Consider the following 15,903-nt stretch of genomic DNA (forward strand, 5'->3'; position numbering starts at 1 on the left):
CCATCTCCACATTAAAAAAAAATTCATTACCACAATCTGGAATTGAAAATTTAGCTCATATTTGATGAGCTAAACTTTCTCTGCTTGGTATCAAATATTCACATTTATAAAACTGATTCATTGGTATAGATACCTACAACTGGATACGGCTTACAACTATAGACTTTTGCTAAAGAACATTTAATTCCACTGACAGTTAAAAGAAAATATGAGGTACATCCTTATCTTTTATAATGTCAGTTTCTTTCTATGTTAAAGAAATATTATGACCAGTGTGTAGAAAGAATAGATTTGACATCATTTGCTTTTTAATTTTAATAATTTCACAAAGCCTGTCTTCCATGGGTATTATATCAAAAAAATATTTTATTAAACATAAAACTGTAAAATGCCTACTAGGTGCATGTTACTTTGTCAAATCCTTTGGGAGATTGAAAAAAAAATGAACATGCAAGTCTCTTAGATAAGAATCACACACACAGAGAGAGGGAGCCATTATAGCCTATATTAAGTGAAAGATAAAACTTTATAATGTAGATTCAGAAGTCATAAAATAGAAGCACAATAAAAGTATTGTGGCATAGCTTACCATGTTTAGGAAAACTCTACCTTTTTTTTTTTTTTAATAGAAGAGCAGTAATCACCATCAATTGATTAGATGTGGAACTTGTGAATACTCCCTGCCTAGGTCTCTCATTCAATTGAGCACCGTTATTTATCCCTTCAGCCTTCCCCTGTAATAAAATTATCCCAATTCCTTTGACCTTTTACACAACCCAACATTTTAATGAGTAAATTTAGATGGCAGGAACTGGGTTCGGCAATGGGAAGCAAAAATTGATTACACCTCATGGCATCTTCCTAAAGTTAGTTACAGTCTAATGAGATGGAGAAGTAAAGAGGTATCAGTACTATGATAAGGCGAGTACTAAGACCAGGGAACAGCCTTTCAACCAGATATAGTAAAGTTTTATGGACACCTTAATATCTGAGACAAATCTTGAATTAAAAGTAGGAGGGAGTAATGTGAAAGGATCAGAGAACAGTCTCTCTTTAGTTCTTTGGAAGAGGTGGATAAAAAGAAACTTCTTTAAAAATGGCAATGGTATCAGAATTCCTCAAGTAGGCATGGTTTATTGACAATGAAGAGCAAGAATACATTAACACTGTGAAAAGATCCAAAGGTGGTCCCGGGTCAGCAGTGAGCTCCTATCCTAGCTTCAATCCATCCTCGGATGTTGCTGCCTTGCATAAAGCAGTAATGGTTAAAGGTGTGGATGAAGCAACCATCATTGATATTCTCCCCAAGAGAAACAATGCACAGTGTCAACAGATCAAAGCGCTTATCTCCAGGAAAAAGTAAAGCCCCTGGATGAAATTCTGAGGAAAGCCCTTACAGGTCACGTTGAGGAAGTTGCTTTGGCTCCATTAAAAACTCTAGCCCAGTTTGATGCTGATGAACTCCGTGCTCCCATGAAGGGCCTTGGAACTGATGAAGACACTCTGAATGAAATTTTGGCATCAAGAAGTAACAGAAAAATCAGAGAAATTAACAGAGTCTATAAAGAATTGAAGAGAGACCTGGCTAAAGACATCACCTCAGACACATCTGGAGATTACCAGAAGGCTTTGCTTTCTCTTATTAAGGGTGACCGATGTGAGGATTTTAGCCTAAGTGAAAACTTGGCTGACTCAGACGCCAGGGCATTATATGAAGCAGGAGAAAGGAGAAAAGGGACAGATGTGATTGTTTTCAATTGTTCAATACGATTCTTACCACCAGAAGCTATTCCCATCTTCGCAGAGTGTTTCAGAAATATGCCAAGTACAGTAAGCATGACATGAACAAAGTTCTGGACCTGGAGATGAAAGGTGACATCGAGAAATGCTTCAGAACAATTGTGAAGTGTGCCACAAACAAGCCAATGTTCTTTGCTGAGAAGCTTCATCAGACCATGAAGGGTGCTGGAACACGTCATAAAACATTGATCAGAAATATGGTTTCTCGTTCTGAAGTCGACATAAATGATATCAAAGCATCCTATCAGAAGTTGTATGGTATCTCTCTCTGCCAAGCTATCCTGGATGAAACCAAAGGAGATTATGAGAAAATCCTGGTGGCTCGCTGTGGAGGACAGTAAACATTCCTTTGATGATCTCAAGCTTTTTTGATCAGAAGATTTTTTAATCATATCTTTTCATTCCATATTATAGACTTAAATAGGAAAGTTTCTTCAGCAATATTACTCTAGCTAACTACCTTCTGAAAACAGCCTATAAATCATTTTTTGTATCACAACTCTGTATAATAGCAATCAGTTTTTGAAAAATATATTTACCCGACTATAAAACCCCATGAACAGGTTCTAGTAATATTACCTGAGAAAGATGTCTATGTAACAGAAAATAAAATGATTTTACAAGACAAAAAAAAAAAAAAAAAAAATAGGAGGGATCAATGTTGGAACGGAGCTTCCTACCGTACCGGAATAGCATGTCAAATGGCCTCAAACCATGGTAGAACATGTGGCTTTGTTAAGAAAACTGAAGTTGTTCAGTAACAATTGGAGCAAAAAGGTATGAAGAAATAATGAAAATAATTAGCCCACGAGGAGGACAGTTCCCAAAAAAGAGACCTTTCAAGAAACTCACGTTTTACACTAGGCAATTCGAATCCACTAAACGATTTTAAAAAGAGAATGGCAGGATGAGTTTTGTTTCAGCAGAAGCAACCTGGCATTTCCTAAATTGTCACCAACATTTTAGTTCTCTGAATGTGCCACACCTTTTCAGGTGCCAACAAGGAGCGAATATACTAAAAAGAGTGAGAATACTTGACAAGTTAAACTAGTCATACACGTGATATGCTTTCACACAGTTGAATGTGCAGATGTTCAATGGATACTCTTGTGTGATTCTGTTTTCCCATTTCTGTTGAAGTGTTTTGTGACACCTCTAGTAAAGAATCCCAGGACTGGATACATTAGTCCAGCCAAAGCTCTGGTTATGTTAACTATTTCCAAAGGGCTTTTCTCATTCTTTTCTCACAATCACACATTAACTTTTGACCAGTCCAAAGTAGGGGAAATATGTGCTGACTTGTGGCCTCATTGTTATCCATTCTGGCCCCATGTAGATCTTTCTACCCAAACTGCACAAAATTGTCTTGCTCTGTTTTACAGTCTTATGCTCAGAATTTCCTCTGCAGGATTACACTTGTGTTCTTTATGCTCACTCTTCTACTAGTTTCTGAGCACTGCGTTAAGTTCTCCATTATTTTGAATTTTCACCCTTTGCTTTAGGATATAGCTCCTTCATGCCTTCCTATTTGACTTCTTACATTCGCTTCATTTTCTGGTTGTTCTGCACTATCCGTTTCTTGTCTCATTTTCACCAAATTAAATTCAATAAATGTATTTTCTTAATGTTTTGGGACTTTGTACTAAAAGCACAATAAAGGTAATTTGAGTACATACCCTAAAAGTAAAGTAAAAAGGAAGGAAAATTGTCTGAACTTTAATGCCTTTTCCTTTTTTCGAAGGAAATTTAAAAATGAATACCTGGAATGTTCTATAATATCTTTGAAAGAAGCAATTTAATCAAAAATCAGAGTGCTTCTAGTTAATTTAATTCCCTCCAGACCCACATTCCTTCCAAATTGCACACTTCAAAACTACAGAGCCAAAGAAATTTAGATGCCCTCTGAGAATGCCTGAGGAGAAGGGGGAAAAGGTCCATGAAAGAAAACGAAAGGAAAAGCTAATTTATGTAGAGAAAAGAGAAAATGGCGAGAAAGTTTCAATTAATTTGTGATTGATTTAACACTTAAGAACAATTGTTAAGAAAAAAAGCAATATTAGTATTTAATTAATTATTTAGAAGCTATTGAAGGGAACATATTGTATAGCGTATCAACACTACAGCCCACATGAAGTTTTGGTTGAAAATAGATAGGAAGTTACTACCTTAAAAACCTAAAGTATGATATAGGGACACTCTAAAACCAAGTCTGTAGATGTGGGAATAAAAATGTATGAGAGAAGTGGTTATACAAATTGTAAGTTAGACAAAAGTTTAGGTATCTGGTCAGCCCAAAGTCACTGACAATTGGGTTTATCTGAGATGACTGAAGAGTCCAGAGTGGCCTACTATCTACCTCCAAAATAGATATTCCAGATTTTTGTTGCAAGACAAAAGGGCAATTCCAAATTTTCTCTCTTTCCGCGTGTGTGTGTGTATACAGACCAAAAAACAAATGTATATACATTTTTAAAAAGGAAAAAACTGTATTAAAATTTTAATACAATGAATGATGCTAGCATTCATTTGATTATCACAATCTTTGCAGCGAACGTCATACTACACAAGCCGTAGTTCGCCATAATCAGCCGAGTCTGGACACGGATGGTAACCACTTTGAGCTCCTCTTGTAATTGCAGAAGTCAAATCTGACTTGTATTCATCTTTTGTTATTGGTATATAATGGAGTATTACGATTTTAATACAGTTTTCCTTTCTTAAAATGTGTATACATGTTTTGGCATAGTGTGTGTGTGTGTGTGTGTGTGTGTGTGTGTGTGTGTGTGTGTGTGATTATATTCAAGACTGAGCAAGGAAGAAAGAGAATAAACTTTTCTCTGCAAATTAGTGTTAGTGTTGGGTGGAAGAATGTGCACTTATACATCTCCCCCCCCACACACACACACACTCTCTTCCTGCTAAACTCTGTGGCTCCCCACTGGTCCCGTCACACACTGCATGTGCCCTGTGCGGTACTGTATATCTGAGAAAACCCGTTCTCCAGCATTGTTCTACCCCATCTCACATCTCCTCATTTTGAATCTATACTGTGGCTCAGAAATGGTGTGGAACGCTTTTTCTCTCCTGCTATATTGGGTTCACTGCCCATCTAGCCATCTTTGCTCTTAATGGCAGTCTCCAACCACCTAATGATCCAATCTCTGTTTTAAACACTTCATACGCAACATTACTTATAATTACAGAATAAATTGGTGCTATTATTGTTTCCATTCTTCAGATAAGGAAACAAAGGCTGAAGAATATTAAGTAACCGCCCAAGTCCCAGAACTAGGAAGTAGTGAAGCCAAGATTTGAATTTAGAATCCACAGTCTGAAACACTGTGGTAATAAACTTCTGCTTTGCCTCAGGGGCAGAGACGCTGCTAATGTCAGTATTGCTGCATCTTCTGTGTTAATCCCACTTATCACTATGCAGAATTAAACTAAACCCAACCCACAGTCCCCTGCTATTGACATGAAACAGTCACTATCTTCTTTTCTTTTTTTGCCCATCAATGGATATTTTGTACTATAAAATATTCACCATGCAAATTAGGTAGAAAAGCAGAAGGCATGCTATTAGACCCTAGGGTTATCATTTTGGAGACGGATTGAGGAAAATATGCAAAGGAACATGAAATGCTTTTTTTTTTTTCCCCCCACATGCCTTTATATAGAGACTTGGATAAATTGTAAACACGCATATTAAGGTTTGAGGATTGAACACTTGGTTCAACTTCTATTACAACTAAAACCCAAAGCCTTCATTTTAGCAAGATGAGGGACAGAGAAACTTAAAAGGACATTTTGCCGAAGGCTTGTGTAAAGAACAATTCCACCTACAGCTGCTAGATGTTCTTTTTCAGGCTGACCTTCTTCCGTCTCCTAGGGCGTACATTACCATGTCCAGAAAGTGCATTAACTCGGTGCTCCCAGCCCCACACAATATCGGAAAATTTCCAAACTATAGAAAGCTTATCAAAAGGTGCACAGAGTTACCCCTGCTGCTATTAATTAAAATGTAACCAATGAAAACTACAGTTTCTCCCCAAACTCAAACTGAAATGTGAAAATCCTGTCCTCCATATATCTCCATCACTCCTGATGACACTGCCACGGTGCTCTTTCTTTGGGGTTTTCTCCTTCACTTTCTGTCCACTTGATGTCAAGCCATGGCAAACTCTCTTAGTTCCTTCCCTTACAACCTATTGCACATATGAATCACACACAGTGTGCAGTCTGCTTCAACAGAGGCTCAGGAGCTTTGGAGTCTGATTCAAACGCCAGTCTCATGCTCATGAGCCGTGTGCATTTAGCCTCCGTGATTTTCATTTTCTCAGTTATAAAATGGGTATCTTAATACAACCTCAGTGGGTAACTTTAAAGATTAGATATACGATAACACATTAAATATACTGGTTACATTGTATGGTATAATATGAGCTCTTAAATGGCAGCAAGCATTATTATTATACGAAAAAGCCCATCTCAGAGTATAACATTCAATTAATTCCCATCTTGATATTATTAGAATGACCAGACTCACCTTCCATAGAAAAGACCTACATACACAATTAATTTTGGGTTCTTCTCTCTGTCTCTAGTATACTGTCTATCTTCCAGCCAAGAACCTGATTCTGTATACTGTTCCCTATCATTTTCCTCAAGCACTTACTACTTAAGACCCTGAGTAACTCAAGAACATCTTAGAACTTCCTATGGACTTTCACATTAAATATAAATTTCTCTGCTCTTCACTAAACATGTATCCTGCCTATCCTACCAAATCCTTTTCTTAATGTTCATAGACATATGTTGTAGGAGAGCCAAACTCACCCTACCATCCCAGGCATGCTTGACCTGTGGCACCCACAGATTTATGAATTTTGCATTCTGGTGTATCCAACCCAGGAAAAAAACGTATTGTATTTTGGTCAGTTTTCCCCTGACCTCTCCCCTTTTACAAGACCTTGTTCCCTTTCCATGAAGGCTTCCAAATTAACACCACTCAGGGCTGAGTTCTTCGACTCACTCACAGTATTTGTTTTCAGTTTGCACCTTACTGTTGTATTGCACATTGTTTTGCTTGGGAACATTTATTCAATATCGGTTTGTTTTTTTATGTTAATAAGCTCTTTGAAGAGACGTAACAAACATTTTATATGCTATCTTCTCCAAATTAAGCAAAGATACCAGGATACCAGAATACATATTCATAGAGTGCACTATTTAACAGTGTGACCAAAGTCAGAGCAAGAAGGTACATGTGTGACTGTGTGTTCCTTCATCTCGTCTTCACTCTATTCATGTTTCCACCTCCTACTGGAAGAACCTGGAATTGAAGGAATTCTGATATTATCTCTATTGCTTTCACATAAACAAACCTTAGCATTGACTGCTTTGCCCAGGCAGCTCATTCATTGATACTCAGAACCTAGTTCGTAGTAGAGTTCCACTTTTTCCCTCTTTTATCCCTTTCTTGCTAAAAATGTTGCCATGAAAACTACACTGGATTTTCATTCTCTGTCTTCGTCAGACTTCTGCTCCAAAGCCAGGGAGAGGGAGAGACATTGATCAGTGATGCAATGAGACAGCCTCCGGGGAGAGAGGAAGGCCATGGGGTGGCATGTATTCTCAGGGCACTGGATCACAACTGCTTTTTCAGGGAAGACAGGTCGATTTGACCATCCTTTAGGGGGATTTAATTAAAACCCAGTCTGGGACAGCCTTTATGCAGCGCAGTGGCAACATGGATCACCAGCCTCCAATACTGGCATGTCAAAAAAGGTGAAGGTTACTCAGAAATGGCCCCACACATATTAAAGGTTTCTGTGCTATGCTGCTGTCAAGCAAGAAATTCATTTGGTGCTCATCCTTTTAGCCAGGGAGATTTACTGACCATGGGTTGAATTCACTTTCCATGTTATTAGGTCACTGGGGGGCAGGAAGGTTGCTCTTCCCTCCCTCCTGTAGTTTTCTCCGTGGCAGGGACTTTGATGTGGTTTCATTGATGGATTAAAGGAAGCAATGGGCTGAGAAAATTAGAAAGTGTACTTTCCAGGTACTCTCACTGCGGTTGTAGCCATGATTAGTGATAATATTTCTACTACGACATCATTTTATGCATGACTTCACAGCTTTACAGATGCCATTTTATTTTTTTACATATTTTCACATGCTCACATATTAAGGGCAGGTAAAGAGGTGTTGGTGCACAGAGGCATATGAAAAAGCCCCCTGTGAATACCTGACATGTCAGCAGTGAGTTTCTGGTTCACAACTTGGAAAATCCTCCTGCCCATTTACCAGGTAATGTTTCCTTGGAGTGAACTGTGCCAGGTTTCAAGGCATCTGGCAAGTGGACATGTTCTGAGAATATGGGATTTCATGACCATATGTAATTATCTCATCTACACTGTCCAAAATTTCTAGTTTACTCTTCTGATTCTCATACCTGCCAGTTCACATTTTCCTTGACTTTCGTTCCTGCCGCTCTCACTCCCTTCACCTCTTATTTAATCCCTCCTTTTAGCAGACTACTTATGGTTTCAGACCTGCAAACATATAGCCTCCATCTCTCATCATCCTTTCCATATCCTACATGTGTAAACGGGTACAAGTTATAAAAACTTCATAGGCTTTATACCATTGATACAAGGGAATAGTATAGAATTATATCACTATAAATATTACTACAATAACGTATGTTAAAATAACTGGTTAAATGTCAGTGTTCAGTCAACACCCGCTTTTATTTAATTCACTTAGGTCCATATATATTCCCTTGTTCTCTCACCTCTTGTTCCTCTATATCTCTCTAGTCTTTGATCATATTGTTCAACATGATTTATCCAAATTTCATGTAATATGTGATTTATTCAACAACACCAGTATCTTTACATACTAGTGCAAATGCAACTGAAGCTATAATCATTCACATTTACTCCAAGATTCAGTCAACCCAAATTTTCATCTTGTCCTCTGTCAGAGACACACAACATACCACACTTTGGTGTATATCTTTATAGAAACTTTCGAACCAGGGGAGGGGACCGTGTGTGTTGAAAATTAAGAGAGTGAATTATGGGACAGAATCAGGGTTGGAGATGTACATATGGGCATCATATGTATAGGGATGGTTGTAGAATCCCTGAGTGAGTATTCCTTGAGGGAGAAAATGTAGATTTCCAAGTGCTAAATTCATTTACAAAAGCTGAAATAATACATTACTGACTATCTATGGTGGCTCATTGAATATATAATTTTGAATTGGCAGGGTGAGTGGGTCGTTTAGGGAAGAGGCAAGAAACATAAAAGGTTAGAAATTCAAGTTTTGAGGCTCTAACTTCTTAACTGTGGTATGTTGTATATCTGATACCTGTAACATTCCCTATGTAGCTATCATTGAATCATATGTAGTCTTACACTATATGTAATATATGAATGTGTATGGTGTATGAAACATTGCTGATATATATATCATATGGGCTCCCAAATTATGATACAGTTTTCTTCATGCAAAAATTAAATTAAAAATATTCTCAACTAAAAATACAATGTACCAGGCACTGCATTATATGATGAGGAAATAACAGAAGACACCTGAGGTACCTGCCTTATGGAATTTTCAGCCTAGTAGTGGCACTTCAGTAAGCAATAGAAGGGTATGATGAGTGGTCTGAAGAAGGTAGTACAAGGTGTCATAGGGCATGAAAACGGGGAACCAAATATGGTCTAGAGATGGGAGAAGTACATGAGCAGACAGGCAAATCTTTTTGGTTGAAGTTACATCTAATTTAAAACCTAAATAATGAATAGCAATTGGCAGATAAATAGGAGAGATTAGGAAAATAAAGTGGGGAGAATTCTGGAAGCAGAAAGAAGAGTATACACAAAATCGTAGTAAGATAGACCATTGTACATTCAAAGAACAAAAAGAAATTCAAGATGCATTAAATGTTAGGGGTCAAGATATGTTATCTGGGGGTTAAGTAGGTCCAAATACTCCGGAGTCATATAGGTCATACTAATAATTTAGAGAGTTGGCCGGGCAGGGAATGCTTTTAAGCATAGAAATAATTTGACCCAGTTCTTGAAATATAATAATCCAGGAATAGGATAATAGTCGCTTTTAATAAGGCTATTTATTGTATTTAGGATGGACAGAGTAGATGGATGCAGGAGATACTGAAGAGATAAAATTAACAGGGCTTGGTAGTAAACTAGACCCTTCAGGGCAGAAACTGTGCTTATATTTCTCTGCGTTCCTCACAGTGCCTGCCATGGTATTTTAAGGGCAGAAGGGACCCAATAAATATTTGTTGAATGAATGAATAAATGAAGCCTCTAAAACTTCTTTCCCTAGAAGAAATATGAATTACATTCATGTTTCATTTATAAGGAATGTGATGAATGCTGAAAGCAGAAACACAGCCCTTTCAGCATCAGTCTTGTTGAAGGAGCTAGTAAGTAGGAATTTCAGAGTACTGCTATGTGCAGCCCCAGGGGACCACGGCTGGTTGGAGGTCAGTTCTCAAGGCCTCCATCACAAGACAACTGTGGTGATACCAGGCAGCTGAGAAGGTACAAGGGCAGTGGGAAATCTAATTCCAGAATTCTGTAACGTAATACAGATTCCTGGAAACAAAACTGGCTTCTGAAATATTACAATTTCCAATATCAGAAGATAGAATATGTTGCATAAATTCACATGCTGGTACAAAAAGTTGAATCGGGCTTGGGAAAAGGCAACGAGATGGCTAGTTAACATATGGTATTCTGAAAGGCTATTTCATTCTGGCCATCTTGGCAAGTCATAAGCATATAATTGAAAGATTATTTCATCCTATTCTACACTCTCTTTTCTTCCTTCCCTCTCTTTTACTTTCTCTCTCTAATGCTTTGCTCCTTCTTTTCTCCACATTCCTCTCTGATTTTGCCCTCAATCTCTACGTCTCATCTCCATTCTTCCCCTCATTTCTAGCCTGGTATCAGATTTAGGGTCAGAAAATGAGGTCAAAAATTAATAATATTATAATAACTATTTACAGTGCCAGGTGACTAATTGGGGAGATCACTTCATAAAGTACATAAATGTCTAACCACTATGCTAGACACCAGAAACTAATATTGAATGTCAACTGTAATTGAAATATTTTAAAAAGATTAATCTAAATCCTATCTAAATTGAGGTGGGGGAGATAAAGCACAGGAGTATTTGCCTTCAGCCCAAACCTCCTACCAACAACTTGGAACACACACACAGCAGTAATTGGTAGTTGAACACAGAATATTTATACCTGATGTCTCTTCAATGTTGAACAATAAAGTATCAAGAAAATGATAGTACTTCTAGACACACCACGAGGCAGCCATCAAAATGTTGTTTGTAAAGGGATTTAAAAAGATGTGAAATGCTTTTGTTATCATGTTAACATGGAAGAAAGTCAGGAAATAAAATTACATTTCAATATGATTTCAGCTAGCTAAAATATGCATTTAAATACTAGAATCTAATACACTGATGTGTTAGCAGTGATTAATTTTGTACAAGGCTTTTGTTTTCCTTATCATACAGGTCTGTATTTCCAATTTGTCTGCAATGATCATGTGTTAATTCTATTTGGGGGAAAACATTTTAAAAGCAAAGCACAAAGAAGACTCTGTGTGGTGTGTATGTGTGGTGAGGGGAAGTATTCTCAATGAGTTTATTCAACTTGGTAATAATATGTGGTTCTAAGGGAGTACAATATTTTTAGGTGCTCGGTGGGGGATACACTGAAGAGTTAAATGACCTTTGGTTGGCCCTGATGGTAATTTAAATCAAAGGAGATGTGTTAAATTCAGAACAATCAAGTCTAAGAAACATGAATGAGACCAAACACTCACTGTTTAGAAGATTCTTTAGCCATCTTTTTAATCTAGATGATTCCATAATCCAAGTATTCAGTTAATAGTGCCATGCTCTTTTTAAATTTTTACTTCTTAGTTCTTTATTGAAAGCTACCCTGCCCTAATAGAGACATTTGGTGTCAGCTTATATATGTATCTGTTTTTTTGCTTATTTATCTATTTGTTTACATTTGGAGAACTTACTTTGTCTACAAATATCTTTGGCTCTCCCTGTGTTTTGTTGTTTTTGTTTTAAATCTTTTGGCTGTCCCTAGTTGTGGTGTGTGTGTGTATCTGCACACACACTGTTTGTTTTTAATGACCAATATGTCCTTAACTTTCAGTCCAAACAAGCTAAAGTATGCAGTTTAGTGTGATTTTTAATAACACTGTTTTGCAATTAGACAGACTTGAATTCAATTTCCTTCATCCTACCAATCATTATGTGTAAAACTTTGGGCAAATTGTTTAATTTAATTAAACTGAAAAAAATGCATAATAATATTATCGATCTTATAAGGCTGTTGGGAATATCACAATATAAGTAATGAACTTGGTGGGAATATCATAAGTAATGAACTTGGTGCTCAATTAACATTAGTTCTTATTTTTATTACCTGGGTACCTCCTGTGGACTCCGGCCAAGATGTCAATAGTGGAAAACAGAGAATAACCCATAGTTAATGTTCTTAGTTTACTTCCTTTTTAAAAATATTTTTTTAGTTTAATTTTTTATTATTTTTAAAAATGTTCAATTACAGTTGACATACAATACTTATTTTATTTCTGGATGATAGTGAGAATAGGGCATGCTCTCTCTAACTTCTCTCATTTCCTCTGGATTTCACATATTGAGGAAACATACAGACTTAAGTTGTTCCATCCTTCTCTACCCTGTCTGAAAACATCAATAGATAGGACTTGGAACAGTAGTCATGAGCTCTTCAATATATGCAAAATTGATAGGTTATTGTTGCATGTCAGCTAGTGTTCTATCCTTCATATGAACTCATCTGCTTAAATAGAAAAATATGGTGAGTCTTGTGTGTTGCTGCCACTTTCACGGAATTCTTACTGGATTTAATAATTGTAGTATACTGAGAAAAATTTCTGCCATTTAAAATCTGAGGAAATGGTTCACCATAATTAAGTGCATGCTTCAGATCCCAGAACTGAGGCAGAGATCTTTCCAAATGATGCTAATAGTATCACTCATGTTATTGTGTTCATGTTCAACCCTTTCTGATGGGAGAGCAGACAAAGTTTACATCTAGAAAAGTTTCTGGAAATGGAATCTCAGGCACATTGACACTTGGCTAGTAATACTTTAGGGATAGTAAAGCTTTCCTGTTATCTCTCAAATCATACCATATACGTAATCACTTCCTTTCATCTGAAAGTCCAACTTAGATCATCCCAGACATCACACAGGAAGGCAAGACAGGATCATGCAATGAAGTCTTAGAAAGTCACAGAAACGCTTCCTGCTACAACACGGCTTCACTCAGCTAGACACACACAGAGGATGCGTGGCAGCTGTATGGCAGACGGAGCATAGACAAGGTCAGAGGAAGAAACAGTACAGTGACATTAAGACACAACTTCAATAATGTCACATCTCCAAGGAAGACTGGGAAGCTGCAGGAGCAACATACAGAATGGGTTGGTTTAAATTAAGCTCAGAGTAAATGTGTCTGTTTCTATAAGTACAGCCTGCAGCCCAAGCAGAGACAGTAAAGACGGTCCAGATAGGAGCACTGTTGCAAAGCAAAGAACAGTGCAGCAGCCTACTCGTGCATCATATAATAACAAAGCCACACACCTATCTGTTTTGGTTCACTTATAAATTCTAAGAAACACACACAGGGAGTTGGGGGAAGATATCTCCAACCAGCACATTTTTAAATACACAGGGCTGCAGAATAAACTTGGAATTCCTTTTCTGCCTTGTAGGTCCCAGTGCATTTATAAATATGATTCTTTAAAACGGAGTTCACATTTCTCTCTCAGTTTATGGCACTTTTAAGGCTTTTAAATATCTCCTTTTTGCATTTAATGCTGTGTTCTATCCTAAGCAGCATCCATGAACCTGCTCAAAGACATCCCAGTGGCATATCGTGGATATTCCTGGATGACTGGATCTGAAGGATGAGTATATCTTTTAGTGCATGCTGTCTAGCAAAATGTCATGCCACTCACTAGAGACAGATCTGAAGAACAAAACTCTCCTGTGTTAAGAATCTGTGACTTGATCTGTTGGGAGCTTTAACAGGCCGATAATTTCCCTCCCCACCCAAAAAAGTGTTCAAAAGTACTTTTAGAATTTTCCCTATAATAATGAAATTGAACTAGATTCTCTCAGCATATTAACAAATATACCTTGTATCCGTCAATAGTTTTTGAAATACTAAAATTGCCCTGGGAAGGAAAGAAAAAGGAAAACTGGAAGTTTCAGGCTTTCTCGTTAACCCTTTCTACATTAACATTACTGAGAAAAAGGTGACAAAAGTACAAAAATGAGAATTGGTTTTAAAAAGACAGTATGATCTGATGGCACCACCCATGTCCCATCAGTACCGTAATGATAAGACATTTCGACAAGTCTCCTCCACATCAGATGAGAGCCAACACTGCAGGTTCTCACTCACAGTGGAAGTTGGTGACAGTGGTGATCAAAGAAGTGACAGCAGGGTGACCTGAAGGGAAGAGGAGGACTTCAGACACAGGAGGCTGGAGAGACATGAGTATAATAATCGCACGTTGAATATTTCCAGTGCCTCCTCACCATCTTACCATTCCTGGGAACAAATGCAGAGAAGAATCGATAATAATTGAAGAATGTTGTTATGGTGAGAAAGTATAAATAAAAGCCAGATGCAAACTAAAAAATAAAAAATAATAATAAAAAAAAAAGGATAGATGAAATGAAATAAGACTCATGGACGCTGCATGACAGGGGAAAATATTTGAATGCCCATCCCTGAGGGAGCTTCTGACAATTATTCTGGCTTCCTACGATATGCCATAACAAAATATCACAGGAATGGCAAAGTCAACACCTATACATCATTCTAAGCAAACTTGTGCAGTTGGCACAACACAAATAATGAAGTCTAACGATCACCAAAATCTTTACAGAATTGAATGAAAGGAAGAATGAACCAGATGCAAATGTTTAGTGGGCGAGGCCTCCAGGCAGAGGGCCAGCAAGGGCACAGAATCTCACGCATCTGTACACTCGGCATATTCCAACACCATTAAAGAGTCTGGAGAACTATTCGAGAGGGAGATGAGTGGGAGGAAATTAATTCAGAGAGGCAGCCAGAGGCAAGATTGTGGAGGTTCTTGGCCATTCCAGGACATTTGGTTCTATTCTAGATGTCACAGGAAGCAAAGGGAAGGTCGAAAACAATGAGAGGTGATAGGATCCTATTAACATTGTGATGCTTAGTTAGGCATCAAAAATAATATGAATAATTCCATACAGTTTTTGCTGAAGTATCAAGTCTTTACAGTACATGTTAATTAATTACAAGTCATTTTGTTTTAAATATATTTAAGGAGGCTAGTAACAATTTATGGGACTTTGGTAACATTGGTAGCTAAGACAGCTAAAGTACCGGATCTGGGTGCTTTTTCATAAAGAGTAGGAGAGTCATTTAACAGAGATTTACACAAATGATGAGAAAACTACAGATAGCTGGAGGCAGATGAGACTGTGACACTAGGCAGAATATACACTGTGTACATGGTACATGAAGTATCCAGGAGAATTTTGAACAATCAGCAATGAAGATGCCCTCTAAAAGTTAAACTATTAAGTGTGCAAAGATTACTTATTATTAAGAGGCAAGATGGCTTCTGGACCACAGCGACCTTCCTGTGAGAATTAACATATCTAAAGAAAGAAAGTGACAATCTGAAGCTGAGATTGGTCAGCTGTGGTACCACAGATAAAGGAAAGTCAGAGAAGCGCGTTCTGCTCCTGTCCAGGAAAGGGACATCTTGGCATTGTCGAGCTGCTTGGAATATGTGTTCTTTCTGGCAGGTAGATGGAGATGGATGCAGTCTGCCATTAGAGTCTGATGAGCCTAAGCATTTGAAACAAGCACCCTGCTCACCAAGCAACCTTCTATTAATGCAGCTCCCTATGTAGCTTGCCTACAGGGCAGGAATTCACTGGTCAGACTGATGCAAATGTCTGGTCCAGTT

General features: G+C 37.7%; 1 pseudogene across 1 annotated transcript; it reads left to right on the forward strand.

The window, feature by feature from the left end:
* Window positions 1-1,087: 1,087 nt before the first annotated feature.
* LOC308507276 (annexin A1-like) lies at window positions 1,088-2,141 on the forward strand (annotated as a pseudogene). The gene has a single exon. The product of its transcript is annotated as an annexin A1-like (transcript).
* Window positions 2,142-15,903: the final 13,762 nt, after the last annotated feature.

The sequence above is a fragment of the Rhinolophus hipposideros genome, assembly GCF_964194185.1.
Source record: "Rhinolophus hipposideros genome assembly, chromosome: 2".
Lineage (NCBI taxonomy): Eukaryota > Metazoa > Chordata > Mammalia > Chiroptera > Rhinolophidae > Rhinolophus > Rhinolophus hipposideros.